The sequence below is a fragment of the Trachemys scripta genome, chromosome 23, assembly GCF_013100865.1.
Source record: "Trachemys scripta elegans isolate TJP31775 chromosome 23, CAS_Tse_1.0, whole genome shotgun sequence".
Classification (NCBI taxonomy): domain Eukaryota; kingdom Metazoa; phylum Chordata; order Testudines; family Emydidae; genus Trachemys; species Trachemys scripta.
The window spans coordinates 3,802,265-3,819,540 of NC_048320.1; the positions used below are offsets into that span (position 1 = coordinate 3,802,265).

The 17,276-nt window shown below is 51.6% G+C and overlaps 1 protein-coding gene and 1 long non-coding RNA gene across 3 annotated transcripts in view; both read right to left on the bottom strand.

The window, feature by feature from the left end:
* Positions 1-17,276, bottom strand: part of LOC117869422 (zinc finger protein 2 homolog) — a 49,512-nt gene that overhangs the window by 15,999 nt on the left and 16,237 nt on the right. The gene's annotated exons all lie outside the window — the stretch shown is intronic.
* Positions 1,833-16,275, bottom strand: LOC117869130. 2 transcript variants are annotated; one of them, XR_004643778.1, is made up of 5 exons: positions 16,073-16,275; positions 3,478-3,601; positions 3,107-3,302; positions 2,537-2,625; positions 1,833-1,886 (listed from the first exon to the last, which is right to left on the bottom strand). It is a non-coding gene; the product is annotated as an uncharacterized LOC117869130 (long non-coding RNA). The 2 variants fall into 2 exon arrangements; XR_004643777.1 differs by lacking the exon at positions 3,478-3,601 and having other exon boundaries at positions 16,073-16,258.

Here is a 17,276-nt window from a genome sequence, read left to right on the forward strand (position 1 = left end):
CTCTTACCCAGTTCCTCCCCCACCAACACCACCTACATAGGGACCTCCACCCCCTTTCCCCCAATCTCCCACTTCCCCAGCCCTCCCCATGACCAGTTCCCAGAAGCTCTTGTCTCTGACTCCCTCCCTCCTCTTCCTTCCACTGTACCCGACCCTTCCTGATTCTAATCCTCCCCTCAGCCCTCCCCTTCCTCCTACGACTGTCAGCCCTCTGCTTCGTAGTGCCCCAGGAGCACCGAGCTCTTATAACATTTCTTGGCACACACCTGGAGCTCAAACTACGGTTCTAATTGTTCATCAACTGATCTGGCATTTGTCTCAAGCTTGTACATGGCACCCACCTGCCGCTTTGGGGAAGGACAACTGGAAAAGTGAACTGCAGAGTTTGGAATTTCAGAGTGACGAGCCAAAAAGAGACTGAAATGCACATATGCAGCAAGACTCAGGCTCTGGTTAACAGCTGGAGAGTTTCCAACAACCTGCTGTCCAGAGTAACTGGCTGGCTTGAAGGGACACGCCGTGGCCATTGAATCGGAGCTACATCCACGCATTTGAGTTTGAACCCTACTACTGAGAGCTTCCAGATGACGTGTGTTGTGCATTTTTATGGCATTTTGCAGGGGTTCCTCTTGGAAGTTTTGTCCTGATACCAACATTTCTGGGTTAAGAGCAATATTTTAAAGTGCCCTAAAATCTACTTGCAGATTCTGGCCTGGCCTGCACTTAGAAGTTTTGCCAGCATAGCTCTGTCATTTAGGGGTGTGAAAAATCACATCCCTAGCCAACATATGTACGCTGGCAAAAGCTCTAGTGTAGACACAAAAAAGTGGCAAAAAAGTCTATTAAAAAAAAAAATCAAGGAAATGAGATGCCCATTAGCTAGATAAACGCAGAGTTAAGGTTGCCCAGTGCTACCGCATGCCCTTCCAGCACGTGCAGGGTGGCTAAACTTAAACTTCTGAAAAACAGGAAAGGAAGAGGTAAAGTACGTGCCACTCCCTGCAATACAACCTTAACTCTGCCCTCATCCTCCACCTCTGGAGCTGCCAGTAGCCACAGGAAATGGTTTGGATACTACCAAGGGAAGTGGAGGGTTCTCCATCTCTTGAAGTCTTCAAGTCAAGACAGGATGCCTTTTTGGAAGATGATTTAGCCAAATACAATATATTCAGCTCAATACAGCAGTAACTGGAAGAAATAGCCAAGAGATTAGGTGGAGCAGTTTGGCAGAGCTGGGGCTGAATTTAGGTGAACCGTGAGGGACCCAGGTGAGAGACCAAGTGTGAGTCATTTCAGTGCGCAGTGTTATAGGTGGTTTCGATAAAGGTGCGTAAGGATGTGTTCTTGCCACGGGGATCGTCAGCAAGTTGGTGCCGTACATGCTAGTGGTATCCAGGACTTAGGAAGGGGTAAGCAAAGGCAATGACTCAGAAGGAATTCTCAGGGCAAGGATAAAGGAGTGGTAACAGTTTGCAAGTTTGAGATAGTCTGCAGGTAGTGGGCTCTCATTTGACTGCAGGCAACAGCTGGACCTAAACCCAAGTTTTGTCTTGGCAAAGAGGAGATGTTCGATGTTGTACTGTACTGCAGCTCTACTCTGTTCCCAACGGGTTCTGTCACAGGGAGGGCAGAGCACGTGTGTCACTGGCATGTTGGGGTGTTGCCGTAACAGGGCAGAGTTGAGGTTACATTGTGTGGGTGATGTGAACCTTAACTCATTACTTCCCCTTCTAATAGCCAAGGGGACAGGAATCCTTACCCAGCGAGGCCACATTCTCATAGTTCTCCTGCATGACGTCTCTGTAGAGGGCTCTCTGAGCGGGGTCCAGCAGAGCCCACTCATCCTTGGTGAAATACACAGCCACCTCCGCGAAGGTCACCGGCCCCTGAAAGAGCAAGAGTCTCCTGGTTAGTACCAGCGGCCCCTCTGACAACCCCACTATTCACGGGGGGCAGGGCCAATCAAATGGACGCTCTGGGAGGCAGACAGTCAGCATAGTCCCTTCCCACCCCACTCAGAGCAGCCGGGAGGCATCAGGGTGAGGGAGAAAGAGGAGCCCCTCGGCACTCCCAGCAGAGAGAGGGGGAAGGCAATCTGCTGTTCATCACACATCTACCGGCCAGAGGCTGATACAGGAGATGGAGCCCCCTGGTAGGAATCCTAAACACCCTTCCCATTGCCAGCAGCTGGGTGTGAGAGGATGGGGCAAGTCCCATAAGCCTCACTGGTGGCTGCCCGTTTCATATTTCACAGCAGCCTCTGGCTAGTGGGTTCAGGCTCCAGCACTGGGAGTCTGGTCAGTTTTCCCAGCCCGGCCCAGGAGGGTTGTTTCCTATTTCACAAATTAGGGAAATTCCACCCCCAAAACCTCAGGGGTCTGTTCCTACAATCCAGGCCCCCGGTTAAACACGGCCCAGCAGGCTTGTCACCCCTTGTCTCCCTCCCTTTCTCTACCCTGTGTATTTCCTGCCCCCTCCCACCTCCAGACCAAACTCACTGTCCCTCTTTGTCCAGCAACTCCTGGATAATCCCTACCTGAACTGGCTCCACTGAAACCATTTCCCTTCCCTGTCCCATGGGCAAGTGGGATGAGCTGGAGCGAAACACAGGCGTTATTCTGCAGCCTGGCAGGGTGAGAAAGGCAATGGTGGCGATTTCAGAACAGGCTTCAGTTTATTTCGCATCACGCTTCCCCACACGTTCGAGACATGGCCGTAGGGTGACCAGACAGCAAGTGTGAAAAATCGGGACAGGGGTTGGGGGGTAATAGGAGCCTATATAAGAAAAAGACCCAAAAATCGGGACTGTCCCTATAAAATCGGGACATCTGGTCACCCTACATGGCCGTGCTAAGACGACGCTTGGTCACCTTTCTTAGTTAGTTAGTTATTTTTTCAGTGCAGACCCAGCCCCTCCCACAAGGACTAAAACGACCGAGACATTTTTAAACCTTCCCTCTAACAGTCTACGAACCAAATGCTAGAAAAGAGCAGAACCAAAGGTGTCTCTTTGGGGGATTCCCCCGACATTGTCCCTGAGAGCAGCACTCGCCCCGAGCAAGGCAAATAGAGCCAGAAACGAGCTTTTCCTCTCTCTGCTCCTCACCTTGTTAACAGGAAAGCGAATCTGCCCAGCGATGCTGCAATAAGTGTCTCCATAGGCTAGAGATCTGGGGACCTCCATTCCCACCTGTTTCTTCCGCTGCCCCCTTCAGTCTCTCTCTCCTCTAGCCCTTTATATCTCCTTTCCCCTCTGGCTCGGGGAATTCACTCTCCCATGGCTGGATCAGCTCCTGCAATTGCTAATGGGAGAAGAGACGACTGATGAAGAATCATAGGACTGGAAGGGACCTGGAGAGGTCGTTTAGTCCAGTCCTCTGCACTCGTGGCAGGACTAAGTATGATCCTAAGAGGGGCTGTTCGTACAGAGTCACTTTCATGCTTGTCCCCAGCAACTTTCTCCGAGGTCTCTCTTACCTAGAGTCCCTCTGGGCCCAGCCCAGGTGAGGACCTTCTCCGTCTGGTGCTAATCCCCAGGGCAGCCCTAGGCTCAGGAGTTGATGTCGACGGAGGGCTAGTACCACATGGAGTAAGTCGTCACCTTGGAGGGGCACAGAGGAAGCTTTCATTAAGGTCACTCCCCAGCACAGAGCCTGGTAGGAGAGCAACAGCTGCTCAGCCTGGGCTCCCAGATCACAATGGAGGCAGCAGCTTCTGACCCAGGAAGCTCAACCCCAATATCCTGAGCAGAGAGAGGGAGGGAGCAGCCCCCTACCCCCTCCTTCAGCAAGGACTAGAGCTCCCTGGTCACAGCTACCAATGAAACCACTCCCCCACTGGGACAGTGCGGACCTCATTTGCCCCCATGTGCTAATCTGGAGTCACTCCTTGTTCTTCCTTGCAGTGACCCTGGATTAACACTGGTCTGGGTAAGGCCAGAAACATGGCTCAGGAGAGATGAGGCCAGAATCCTTGTAAACAGATCGTCCCATCTCCCTCACTCCCCACATCTGGGATAAGGATTTAGGACAACAGTTTTTCCCAAGTTCCTCCAGTTCTGAAGGGGACAGAGAAGCAAAATCTGTAGTGACTGTGACAGATGTGCCAATTTCCTGCAATACGGACTGACCCGTGCTAGGACGTCCTTCCCTGGATCCCACCTCCAGCCCCGCCTGCCATGGTGGGGGGCTGAGAGCTCCTCCGGCCCCGGGGCTGAGGCAGGGGAATCACAGCTCTGTCCCAGCTGCGGCCGGAGGAGCACCCTGTGCTGGCAGCGGCCCGGGGCTGCAGGAGCGATCTTGTCCGCCAGCCCTGGCCTCGGGGCCGGAGGATCTGACTCTCCCCAATCTCTCACTATAACGAACCCCTGGCTACACCGAACAAGCAGCTTGAATCCCCAGGGGTTCGTTCTAGCGAGGGTGCACTGTATCCTCACAAAAGCTTACGGAATTAAGTGCAAGTATCTTTGGAGTCCATTCCATTAGATACAAAGGCTCCGTATTATTGTGGGCCTGGGTGACCAAAGGCCTATACTTAACAATGTGGCAGATAAGAATGGGCTTTGGGGACAATAGGTATGAAGTGAATTTTCTGGGAAATATCTAGGGGGATGTGAATGCAAGTTCTTCCCCCCACCCCCCGTTATGCAAAAATTCCAGGCTTTGAAACCACCCCCTGAAGAATGGGCCTTTGTCTGGTGATTACCTGTAACACAGGGCCAAGATCAAAGGCCCAAGCTGTATAAAGGAGACTGAACGAAGAAGTGGGCTGTAGTCCACGAAAGCTTATGCTCTAATAAATTTGTTAGTCTCTAAGGTGCCACAAGTACTCCTGTTCTTTTTGAACTATTCATGGTTGTTCTGTATCTTGAGCTAAGACTATTATAAACGTGTAACCACAGGAAAATCCCTTGGTGAGCTTTGAAGGACTGACTCCTCCCAGAGCCCGTGGTGGATTTTAAGCTTATTAGCATGAATGGAGGTTCTTTTATTGCTTATGTTTTTTCTGTAATACTTTCACCTGAAGAAAAAATGGGCTTGCTTATAAATAGGTTTGGCGTGATTAGATTTTTATTGCTAAATGTTGACTTCACTGTACACACACAAACGGATGAAAAGGTATTTCCATTGATTAGAATCCAAATTTACATGTAGGCAAAGTAAGAAAAATGCTGCTTGAGATATGCTCAGGGTTTGATTTAAGGATATGACTTAGTAAATTGTAACATGTGATGCTGACAATTCGTGATTTAACCGTTCTAAAGCTTTAACTTTTCAATCTCCACTGGCATCAAACAATTATGGACTCACCCACCACCACGAATTCCCACAACTGTGAAAAATGTAAATCTATAAAAATCTAAAAACAGCGCTTAAAGTAAACATCAGTGTGACCCATCAAAATGATCAAAAAGTAACGATTGAATTCTGCCAAGCCTACTTAGAAAGGGTTGGGTGGGCAATTACACGGTTTATATCCTCTGGAGAGAAACCAAACAGCAGGCAGTGGCCTGGCTTGCTGGGAATACCACAGTGTAGACAGGAAACAGCAGCCTGGAAAAACCCCAATCAGGAGGGAGAGAGACATGGGTCTCTGCCCAAGAGGGAGCTGGAAATCTAAAAATGGATGCCCAGGATGGATCACGGAGGTGGGATACAGATGCAATTGCCCTGAATTCAGTGATTTCATAGCAGTATTTGATAAATGGATAGAAAGTTACTACCACCACCTGCTGGCTATTCACACAGGCAGCAGGGAGCCGTGGGGGATGCTTTTTTAAACAGGAAAATGGAAGAGCCAAAATATTTAAGAAAATTTCCATTCCCTTCTCAATAATAACCACCGACCCAACCGAGAGGTGGCTACATCTCAGCTCTGGGGGAAGCAACCCCCATGGAGACCATCCGTCATGAGGTTTGGAATACTTCTGGCCATGTCACAGAGTCAGTGTTTAAGGCCAGAATGGATCATCAAATCATCTAGTCTGACACCTTCTGTATATCACAGGCCACCAGCACCCATCTACTAAATGCAACAACTGAAGTTAGACCAAAGTATCACAGCCAACAGGAGATGAGACTATTTATCTGCCACAGAGAGAGAACAGGAGGGATCGAGGTTCACCAGAGCCCAAGTCCCCTGCAACGGCAAGGAAATGATTAAATGAGATACACCCAGAGAATCCTGACAAGTGACCAGCGTCCCTCTCATTTTTCCCACTCATGCGTGGAATAAATTTTGTTATGTGACACATCACCTTCATACCACATACCAAAAATTCCTGTGGTGGGGGTGGGGCTGAGGGGTTTGGAGTGTGGGAGGGGGCTCAGGGCTGGGGCAGCGGGTTGGGGTGCAGGGGTGTGAGGGCTCCGGCTGGGGGTGCAGGCTCTGGGGTGGGGCCGGGGATGAGGGGCTCAGAGCTGGGGCAGAGGGTTGGGGTGCAGGCTCTGGGGTGGGGCCAGGGAGGAGGGGCTCAGGGCTGGGGCAGAGGGTTGGGGTGCAGGGGGGTGAGAGCTCCGGCTAGGGGTGCAGGCTCTGGGGTGGGGCCAGGGATGAGAGGTTTGGGGTGCAGGAGGGGGCTCTGGGGCTTTCCTCTTCCCAGCCCTGGTTAATGAGCAGCCCGGAAGCTTCTCCCTGAGCCAGCAGCTTGCCGGGCAACTCCCTGGTTGCACTGAACCACTGTCCCCTCTGCAAGGCGTGTTACAGGGAAGCGGGCAGTGGCTCCGCTCCCCAGCCCGGCCGGCTCGCGGCTGCCCCCGGAGCCACCCCAATGCGCGTTTCAATTCAAAGAAGCAATTAGCTCCCCCACCCCAACACCCCCCGGCAGAGGCAAGGGAACCTGCTGCCTTCTGCCCCCCGGGACCAACCACGGCCAGAGAGACTAAGCTGCTTCCAATGTCTCTGCTCTCCGCCAGCCCCAGGGCGCACAATACCTCCGGTCTCTGAGCACACCGCCACTAGCCCCAGTCCCCTCCTGCAGCCTATGGGCACGAAATCTCCAGCCCCCTTCCACCTCCTGCAGCTCCCAGGGATGAGATCACTGGCCCCAGCCCCCTCCTGCAGCCTCTGGGCTGGGGGGAGAGGCGCCTCTCCCTGCCGTGGCAACTCCAGGGCTGGGGCCGCAGGATAGGTGCCCCTCCTGCCCGGCCCCGGCAGGTCTGGGCTGGGACTGGGTTCAGGCCAGGGGAGGGGCGCTGTGGCCATGGCAGGTCCGGGCCATGGCAGGATTGGGGCTGGGGGAATGGTGCCCTGGCTGTGGCAGGTCCAGGCCTTGGCTGGGTTTGGGCCGGGGTATGGGGCTGCTGCAGGTCCAGGCCACCCCACCCAGTTTCGGGCCGGGGTAGGGGCGACCTGGCTGCAGCAGGTCCGGGCCGGGGCTGGGTTCGGGCTGCCCCACCCCCGGCCGTGGCAGGTCCCAGGGCAGGTTCCCTGAGCACCTGCGCGGCACTAAATAGGCTGCTGCGCATCCGCACAGCTTACAGGGAACTTAGCAAGTGACCCCCATGGTGCAGAGGAAGACAAAAAAACTTCCAAGATCACTGCCAATCTGACTTATGAGAAAAATCCTTCCCCACCACACAAATGGTGATCAGATAGATCTTGAGCACGGGAGCAAGAACCAGCCCGCCAAGCACCCAAGAGAGAAAATGCTCAGCACCACATCTGAGTCCTGACCAATGTCCAGTGTTTCATCTCCAGCCATGGCCATCCCTGATGCTTCAGAGGAACGAGACAAACAACAAACAAACCCAGACTACATTGGTTGAGGGTGGAGATCCCTTCTTGACCCCTGCAGGTGGCAGGCTGAAACCCTGAAGCATGAGATTTTAGAAACGTAAGACATAACCAAGCCCCTTACCATCACAAGAAACCATGTCACACAATAGCACTCATACATTTCTCTCTCTTAAAACTAGCGGAATTGGTTAGCCCCCTAAGGGCAGTGAACCCCTCATCTTGTGCCATCTGGGAAAAAGAAAGGGGTCCAGCCAACTTTCCTGTTAGCAACTGGAAGACACTATTCCCCCAAACAGGAGGAGGCCTCTGGGTTTGTTGTATATTAAATAAGGGGCAAGCCACTTTCCTCAGCAAACATTTTAATGGAGATAAAGGTGGAAACAAATTACTCTCAAGTGAGCAGGGGCAGCCAAATGCCAGGTTTAGAAAGGGGGGATCCTAGCCCTGCCCCATGTAACCAGGACAGCCATGAAACCCCTTGCCAGCCCCCTACCAGTTGAGAGACACCAATAGAGCCGGTCAATGATAACAAAATTAACTCAGCTGCCAGAACTATCCAGCATTGCCGCTGCTTTCTGTTCAGCAGCTGGGAGTGTCGTCTCGCCCTGGCAAGGTGAGCACGCGAGGTAGTAACGGGGGCAGGTCCAGCAGAGTCCCAAGGAATCGCCCAGCTACACAAGCCGGCTTCCCCGATTTTGATCAGTTAATAATGTTTCAGTGGCCAAAGTCTCAAAGGTCTCAAAGACAAATGGTTTTTCCTGCATCGCTCTCGCCCAGAGAGTGACGGCTACCCTGGTCAAAAACAGTTTTTACTAGGGCTGTTGATTAATCGCAGTTAACTCACGCGATTAACTCAAAAAAATTAATCATGATTAATCGCACTGTTCAACTACAGAATACCAATTGAAATGTATTAAATATTTGTGGATGTTTTTCTACATTGTCATATATATTGTATTCTGTGTTGTAATTGAAATCAAAATGTATATTATTTTTATTACATTTTACAGTGCAAATATTAAAATATGATAAACAAAAGAAATAATATTTGTAATTCACCTCATACAAGTACCGTAGTGCAATCTCTTTATCATGAAAATGCAACTTACAAATGTAGATTCCTTTTGTTACATAACTGCTCTCAAAAACAAAACAATGTAAAACTTTAGAGCCTACCAGGCCACTCAGTCCTTTCTTGTTCAGCCAATCTCTCAAACAAGTTTGTTTATATTTACAGGAGACAATGCTGCCCGCTTCTTATTTATAACTTCAACAGAAAGTGAGAAGAGGCTTTTGCATAGCACTTTTGTAGCCGGCATTGCAAGGTATTAACGGGCCAGCTATGCTAAACATTCGTATACCCCTTCATGCTTCAGCATACCCCTTCCAGAGGACATGCTTCCATGCTGATGATGCTTGTTAAAAAATAATGCATTAATTAAATTTGTGACTGAACTCCTTGGGGGAGAATTATATGTCCACTGCTGTTTTACTCACATTCTGCCATATATTTCACGTTATAGCAGTCTCGGACGATGACCCAGCACATTTTGTTCATTTTAAGAACGCTTTCACTGCAGATTTGACAAAACACAAAGAAGATACCAATGTGAGATTTCTAAAGATAGCTACAGAACTCGACCCAAGGTTTAAGAATCTGAAGTGCCTTCCAAAATCTGAGGGATGAGGTGTGGAGCATGCTTTCAGAAGTCTTAAAAGAGCAACACTCCAATGCAGAAACTACAGAACCTGAACCACAAAAAAAGAAAATCAACCTTCTGCTGGTGGCATCTGACTCAGATAATGAAAATGAACATGCGTCGGTCCACACTGCTTTGGACTGCTTTCGAGCAGAACTTATCATCAGCATGGACGCATGTCCCCTGGAATGATGGCTGAAGCATGAAGGAAGATATGAATCTTTTGCACATCTGGCAAATAAATATCTTGCGATAAACGCCTAGTCTCACTTTCAGGTTACATTATAAACAAGAAGCGGGCAGGATTATCTCCTGCAAATGTAAACAAATTTAAAAGCAGCAAAGAGTCCTGTGGCACCTTATAGACCAGGCCTGCACAACATGCGGCCCGCAGGCCGCATGCGGCCCACGTGGGCTCACTGTGCGGCCCCCGGGCAAGCGGCGGAAGGTCTGCCATGTTCGCCCCCTGCCCGGGGAGGGAGGGGCCGACCTCAAAGCTCCACGCACACGCTGCGCTCCGGGGGGAGGAGGAGGGGGGGAGGGGAGAGGGGCAATTTGACCCAGACTCCACAGGGGCCCCCAGGAGTATGTCGGAGGCTCCCCCCGCCTCCGTCTTCCCCCATCCCCCGGTGTCTCAGCTGATAAGGGGGCGGGGCTGCGAGCTGCGGCCGAGCGGGAGCTCTGGGGCCACTCTTGGACACGGCGCGCTGAGGCTCCGGGAGAGGGGGTAAGTAGCATGTTAAGAGCTGGGCACCCCCCCAACCCCATCCCCCCACAACCCTGACCCCCAGCTCCGAGCCCAGCCCCTCTGAGCTGGGCTCCCCCCTGACCCCCCCCCCAAAGCCCTGACCCCCAGCTCTGAGGCCAGCCCCTGTGAGCCAGGCACCCCCCGACCCCATCCCCCCCACAGCGCAGACCCCCAGCTCTGAGCCCAGCCCCTCTGAGCCAGGCTCCCCCCCAACCCCATCCCCCTCACAGCCCCGACCCCCAGCTCCGAGCCCAGCCCCTCTGAGCCGGACACCCCCCAATCCCATCTCCCCACATCCCTGAGCCCAGCCCCTGTGAGCCGGGCACCCCCAAACCCAGAGCCCAGCTCCCCACCAAGCCCTGGGCAACAGCAGCACGACCCCCAGGCAGGGACAACCCATTGGCACCAACCATCACCCAGCAAGAGCCCATTATGTAATTGCAAATGTATACATACCATTACAGCTTTTAATGTTTTTAAATAATGTATTTAGTATATTTTCAAATTATTACAAATTATTTTTTGAATGTATTTCACTGGTTATTTTTTACATTTCCAAATACGTTACTAGAGCATTGCAACTTTTTTTATGGAAGGGGCCCCTGAAATTGCTTTGCCCCAGACCCCCTGAATCCTCTGGGCAGCCCTGCGGCTACTGCGCTGGTTGCTCCCAGGGCGGCCTCCGTAGTGATGGGGGGAGGGTTTGAACTGTCTGTGGGCAGCCAGGAAATTCCCGGGGGAGACGTGTGTGTGTGTGTTGCACCTGCCGTGCCCCAACTGCTGCCCCCTTCCCTGGTCCAGAGACCTTACCCCTCCCCGGCCCCTATCACACTGCTTCGCCCCCCCCCTCCGGGCTCCCTGTGTTTGTGTGTTGGACAGTCACATTCTTCACACTGCCCCCCTTTTCCCCTCCCCTTATTTCATGGGGGGATGACGAACTGAGCGGGCGGGTGGGCAGGTTGTGGCGGCGAGGCTTTATACTTGGGGGGGGTGAGGAGGCGAGCGGCGAGTCAGTGGCTGGAGGGAGGCGTCCATTTTCAGTATTTTAATTTTTGGTATGCTGTGTGCAGTAATATAGTGACCCCTGGGGGGGCTGAAGAGGGATGTAATGGTGGGGCCGAGCAGGGAGGGGGCGGGTGCTATTTTACTGCTGTGATCTGGTTACCCTATGCGCACCATTTCTTTCCCCCTCTACAGGCTTCCACACACTGTCAGGGCCTTGCTAGTGTGCCATGTGCCATGAGATATCTCTTCTCTTTGTGTGTGACTGTGAGCAGGAGCAGCACCAGGGTTTTTGCTGCCCTAGGCGGCAGCGCTCCTCCTCTGAGCATTCGGCGGCAGGGGTCCTTCCGCTCCACATCTTCGGGGCACTTCAGCAGCAGGTCCCGGAGCGAGTGAAGGACCCACCGCCAAATTTCCACCGAAGACCCGAAGCGGAAGGACCCCTCCCGCCAAATTTCTGCCGAGGGTGGCAAAATGCCACCCCCCAAATCCTGCCGCCCTAGGCGACCGCGTAGGGTCACCTAGTGGAAGTGCCGGCCCTAACTGTGAGTGTTTCCCTTGTGTGTGAATTTATTCAACAAAATCTTGAGCTTCATAATGACTACCATGAGTGAAAAGAAAAACAGAATCAGAGCACAGAGTTTTCAACACTGAATGGATGAATAAATACTTACATACTGTTTCCAAAGACAAAATACTGTGCCTCGTGTGTCGCGAAACGTTAGCTGTTCCGAAAGAATACAACCTTCGGTGGCACTTTGAAACTAAACATCCCAATCTCACCAAATTGAACCCAAATGAAAAAATAATGAAAGCAGCCAGTTTAGCGAAAAACCTTAGTGGAGAACAGCAACTTTTCAAGAAAGTGAGCACTGAGAACGATACAGTTACTAAAGTAAGCTTTCAAATTTCTAAGGAAATTGCTGCTGCTGGGAAATGCTTCACAGAAGGCGAGTTTTTAATAAAGTGTTTGTTGATTGCTGTATCTGAGTTATGTCCAGAAAAGAGGGGAATATTTGAGAATGTCAGTCTATCACGCACGACTGTACAGAGAAGAATACCTGACATTTCTACCAATCTAAGTGATCAGTTAAAGCAGAGAGTCAGTGAATTCTGCTTTTACTCCCTAGCTATGGATAAAAGCACCGATTTACAAGACACCACCCAACTTCTTATTTTTATTAGAGGTATTGATAAAGACTTTGAAATTACTGAAGAACTTACTGGCATGTGCTCCATGACGGGTCGCACAACCAGAAAAGAAATCTCCAGTGAAGTGATAAAGTGCATGAATGATAAGTTGGGATTAGATTTCACAAACTTGGTGGCCATTTGTACTGATGGTGCTCCAGCTATGTGCCAAAAAAATGTTGGAGCAGTTACTCTTCTTGAAGAATTTATCGGGAGAGAAATAGCCAAACATCACTGCATTATACATCAGCAGGTTTTGTGTAGCAAAGTCTTAAAATTTGAGCATGTAATGTCAGTGGTAGTTTCCATTGTAAACTACATCCGTTCTAGAGGACTAAACCATAGGACATTTCGAGCCTTTCTTGAAGGGGAAGATGCCGAGTGCAGCGACTTAATTTACCATACAGAAGTGAGGTGGTTGAGTCGAGGAAGAGTGCTCCAGCGTTTTGTTGCTTTGAAAGAGGAGGTAGCAAAATTCCTAGAAAATGTGCCAAAAAAATTCCCAGAGTTTGAAAATGAGTCCTGGAATCAAGATCTCTTTCTTTTGTGACATTACAGCACACCTGAATGACCTCAACATTCAACTTCACGGAAAAAAAACAATTTATATTTCAAATGTGTGCAGCAGTGAAAGCTTTCAAAATGAAATTGAAACTTTTCAGAAGTCAGCTGTCAAAAGGTGAAATGTGTCACTTTCCCACTTGTGCACAGCGTATCTCTCAGCACAAACACGCCGAGTTAGGAGAGAAATACGCAAAGCACATCATTCTTTTGATTGAAGAATTTGACAGAAGACTTACTTTGTCTAAAGACGATGCCGTCCAGTTGAAGCTGATTGAAGATCCCTTTTCTGTGGAGCCAGAGGAAGTGCCACTAAATTTGCAGTTGGAGGTTATTGAACTTCAATGTTCGGTAGTTTATCGACATAAGCACAGAGAAAGCAGCTTGTGGGACTTCTACAAAAGTCTGGACGATGAAAAATACAAGAATCTTATCGAAGTTGCACTAAAAACGTTCAGCATTTTTGGAAGCACTTACATATGTGAACAAACATTTTCCATCATGAACATGAATAAAAACAAGCCACGTTCTTCTCTGATGACCATTTGGAAGACATTATGAAAATATCCACTTCAAATATGACCCCCAAATACGACAAGCTTGTTGCCGAAAAGAGATGTAATATCTCTCATTAAACTTGCAAGGTAATTATGAAAAGTACAAATGGTTTTTTTTTCAATGATTCATAAAAAAAATTAAAATAATTTTAAAAATTGTTTGCTTTAATTGAAAAATTCTTAATAAAGAATCACACACACACCCCCAACCTTCCTTTTTGGCCCACAGCTGTTTCGGTGGGGCGGCGCTGGAGAAGGAGGATTTGTTTCCACGGGGCGGGCGGCGCTGGGATGGGGGATGTAGCAGGGTGGTTACCCCACTCCTGCCCTGAAGGGCTTTAAACAGCCCTGGGGGAGGGCTGTGGCAGGGGAAAAGCTGGGCTGATTGGGGAAGCGGCTGCAGCTAGGCCATATCCCAATCAGGCCCCAGCTGGCCTGTATAAAAAGGCTGTGAGCCAGCGGCCCAGAGGAAGTCTCTCTCTGCTTATAGAGAGAGAAGGGCCTGGCTGCTGGGGAGCTGAGCAGGGTACTGGGAGTGGAGCTGGGCTGGGGAAGGCTAGAGGAGCTGGGGAAATCCAGCCTGGAAAACCCCCAAGCTGCGGAGCTAGCTAAGGGCCTAAGACCAGTATCAGGGCTGCAGAGGGGCAGCCCAGCTCTAGAGAGAGGCAGCAGGTCCAAACCCAACCCAACCTTGCCTGTGATGAGTGGCTTATACTGCAGTCTGCCCCAGGGTGCAGGGGCTAGTTGGTGACTGGCAGTGGCCTTATTCTGAGGTAAGGTAGGGATAGTGAGTGGGGGTTCCCCAGAGAGGGGAGACCTAGAGGCAGAGTGTGGGGGTATTGCCAGGGGGCAGCACCCCAGATCAAAGGGTGCCAGGGTCTGGGAGGGACATGGTGCCAGCGGCAGCGGGACACCAGCCTGCAGAGGGTGCTCCAACGGCTGGATGAGCTAATTCCCGAGAAGACCAGGAGGAAGCGCCACCGGGGTGAGTCCTGCTTGCTTACACGGGGGCTGGGTGGCGTGGGGGGGAGGCGGTATTTCATTGGGGCCGGGGGGGTTCAGCCCTCCGCTATTTTCTTTGGAGTAATATGGCCCTCGCCGCTTTACGGGTTGTGCAGGCCTGTTATAGACTAACAGACGTATTGGAGCATGAGCTTTCGTGGGTGAATACCCAGTTCGTCGGATACAAGCTCATGCTCCGATACGTCTGTTGGCCTATAAGGTGCCACAGGACAATTTGCTGCTTTTACAGATCCAGACTAACACGGCTACCCCTCTGACACATAAACAAACTTGTTTGTCTGAGCAATTGGCTCTACAAGAAGTAGGACTGAGTGCAGTTATTTTTGTCCATAATTCTACATTTGTAAGTTCAACTTTCATGATAAAGAGATTGCACTACAGTACTTGTATGAGGGAAATTGAAATTTTAAAAACTATTTCTTTTGGTTTTTTTTTTTTTACAGTGAACATACTTGTAATCAAAAATAAATATAAAGTGAGCACTGTACACTTCATATTCTGTGTTGCAATTGCTTTCAAGGTCCCTTCGAGTTCTACGAGATAAGTATATCTCCATATAAATCAATCTATTTGAAAATGTAGAAAACATCAAAAATATTGAAAAATGGTATTCTATTACTGTTTAACAGTGTGATTAATTTTTTTAATCACTTGACAGCCCTAGTTTTTACTAAGCAGAAGATCTAAACTTTTCCCCCGAGGGGAGGTTGTATCCTCCCCTCTTCCAGGCTGCCCTCCACATTAGACCTGGCTTTTCACCCCCTCCCCACCACCAAGGCAGAGATGCTGAGCCCCAGTTATGTGTTAAGCATTTATTCTGCCACCAGAAGTCAAACCCTTCCTCTCATTCCCAGCCCAAGCAAACCCTAGGTGTGGGGCCTTCCGAGGACATGCCCAAGTCAGAGGTAGTGACAGAATGCAACAGAAAGCAGGCGGAAGAGCCAGGAACAGTCTTATTAACACTGAGCTTCTTGCGAATGATTTTGTGACTACACAAACTGGTATTTCTTTCTCTGGATATCACTGTAATCAGCCGGGAAAGTCACTAAATTGGTCATTTTGACACTTATTTCCTCTCCAGGGAAACTAAATCTAGTGACAAAAATTGCTACCTTGGCAACACCCTCCCCCCCCCCAGTTTTGCCCCTGGGGAAGAACTGAGAGCAGCAGGTTCAGAGTTGTTCACTCAGCACTGTAATGGGCCACCCTCTTATCACTTCAGAAGTTATTGTTTCCTCTCTTGGTATCCTGCTGTTAATTGATTTATCTCTTTAGACTGACCTCACGCTTGGTAAAGCAACCCCCAGCCTTTCATGTATTTATACCTGCTCCTGTATGTTTCACTCCATGCATCTGATGAAGTGGGTTCTAGCCCAGGAAAGCTTATGCCCAAATCAATGTGTTAGTCTCTACGGTGCCACAAGGACTCTGCGGTTGTTTTTGCTAATTGGGGAACAGATTCCCAGGGGCTGCCAGCGCCAGGCCCCCCATCCCCTGGTGCGCGCCGGGGGGCGGGAGGTTTCCTGCCCCACTCCCCGGAGTCTCTCAATTACCTGCAGTCTCCACTCAGGCGTTGATGTCTCCAGAGCCCGGGACTTCCCCGGGGCTACCCCCGGCCAGGGAGAGAGTCCGGCCGGGCTGGGCTGGCCACACTCCCCAGCGGGGCAGAGCCCGGGCTCGGCTCCCCACGCCCGGCAGCTGCGCAGGATCTGATCTCACCGATCTCCCCCCGCCGCTTCCTGTGCCCCGGAATAGCCGCCCGGGCTCGGCCCAGCGCGGGGCGCTTCCAGCCCGGGCAGGAGCCGCCCCCGGGCACAGGGCCGGGGCCAAGTCTCCGGGCCGGGGATGGGGGATAACGAGAGCGACACGTTCCCGGCTCCGGTTTCTGCAGCGCCCCGGGCAGGTCCCCCGGGGCCGAGCGGGGAGCAGCGCCCGCGTCAGTCTCCGGCTGCTGCCCCGCGTTACAGCCGCTCTGGCCGCGGCCAGGGGCTGCTCGGGGCCGGGGCCGGAACCGGGGCCCTCCCCTGGGGGGCGGCCGGGAAACTCCCACTCCTGGGCCCTGCTCGGAGCAACTACAGGCGCCAGGGTCCCTTATCGTCACACCGGCCTCGGGGAAACGCTGCCCCTCTGCACCCCGCTGCCGCCCTGGGCCCCCACCCGCATCGCCCCTGGCTCCCACTGCCTCCCTGGGTCCATCACCCCATCGTCCTTGGCTCCCCCCATCACCCCGACCCCTACTGCCTCCCTGGACCCCCACCCATCCCCCCATCGCCCCTGGACCTCGCTGCCTCCCTGGGCTCCTCACCTCCCCCCATCACCCCTGGCCTCCACTGCCTCCCTGGGTCCCCCATTGCCCCTGGCCTCCACTGCCTCCCTGGGTCCCCCATTGCCCGTGGATCTCCCACCCATCCCTCATTGCCTCTGGACCTCACTGCCTCCCTGGGCTCCCCATCATCCCAGGGCCCCGCTGCCACCTCCCTCACTGCCCTGAGCTCCTTTCTGCAGCCTCGCACCCCAGGCCAACCCCCCTCCTTGCCTCTTGACCATGGTGCCCTGGCTGGTCACCCACATCACCCATGTGTAAGGCCAGCCTTGATATTATCCTACTGATACAAGGGTTGCCCCTCTGGTGAGCGTGAGATGTCCTGGGCCTTGCCGGTCAGGTTCCCAGTGGAGGAGAAATCAGTGTACAGAGGCTGGGTGAATTCTAAGTGTGATTTGCTTTATTAACATAAATACAGCAGTCCTGGAACAGAG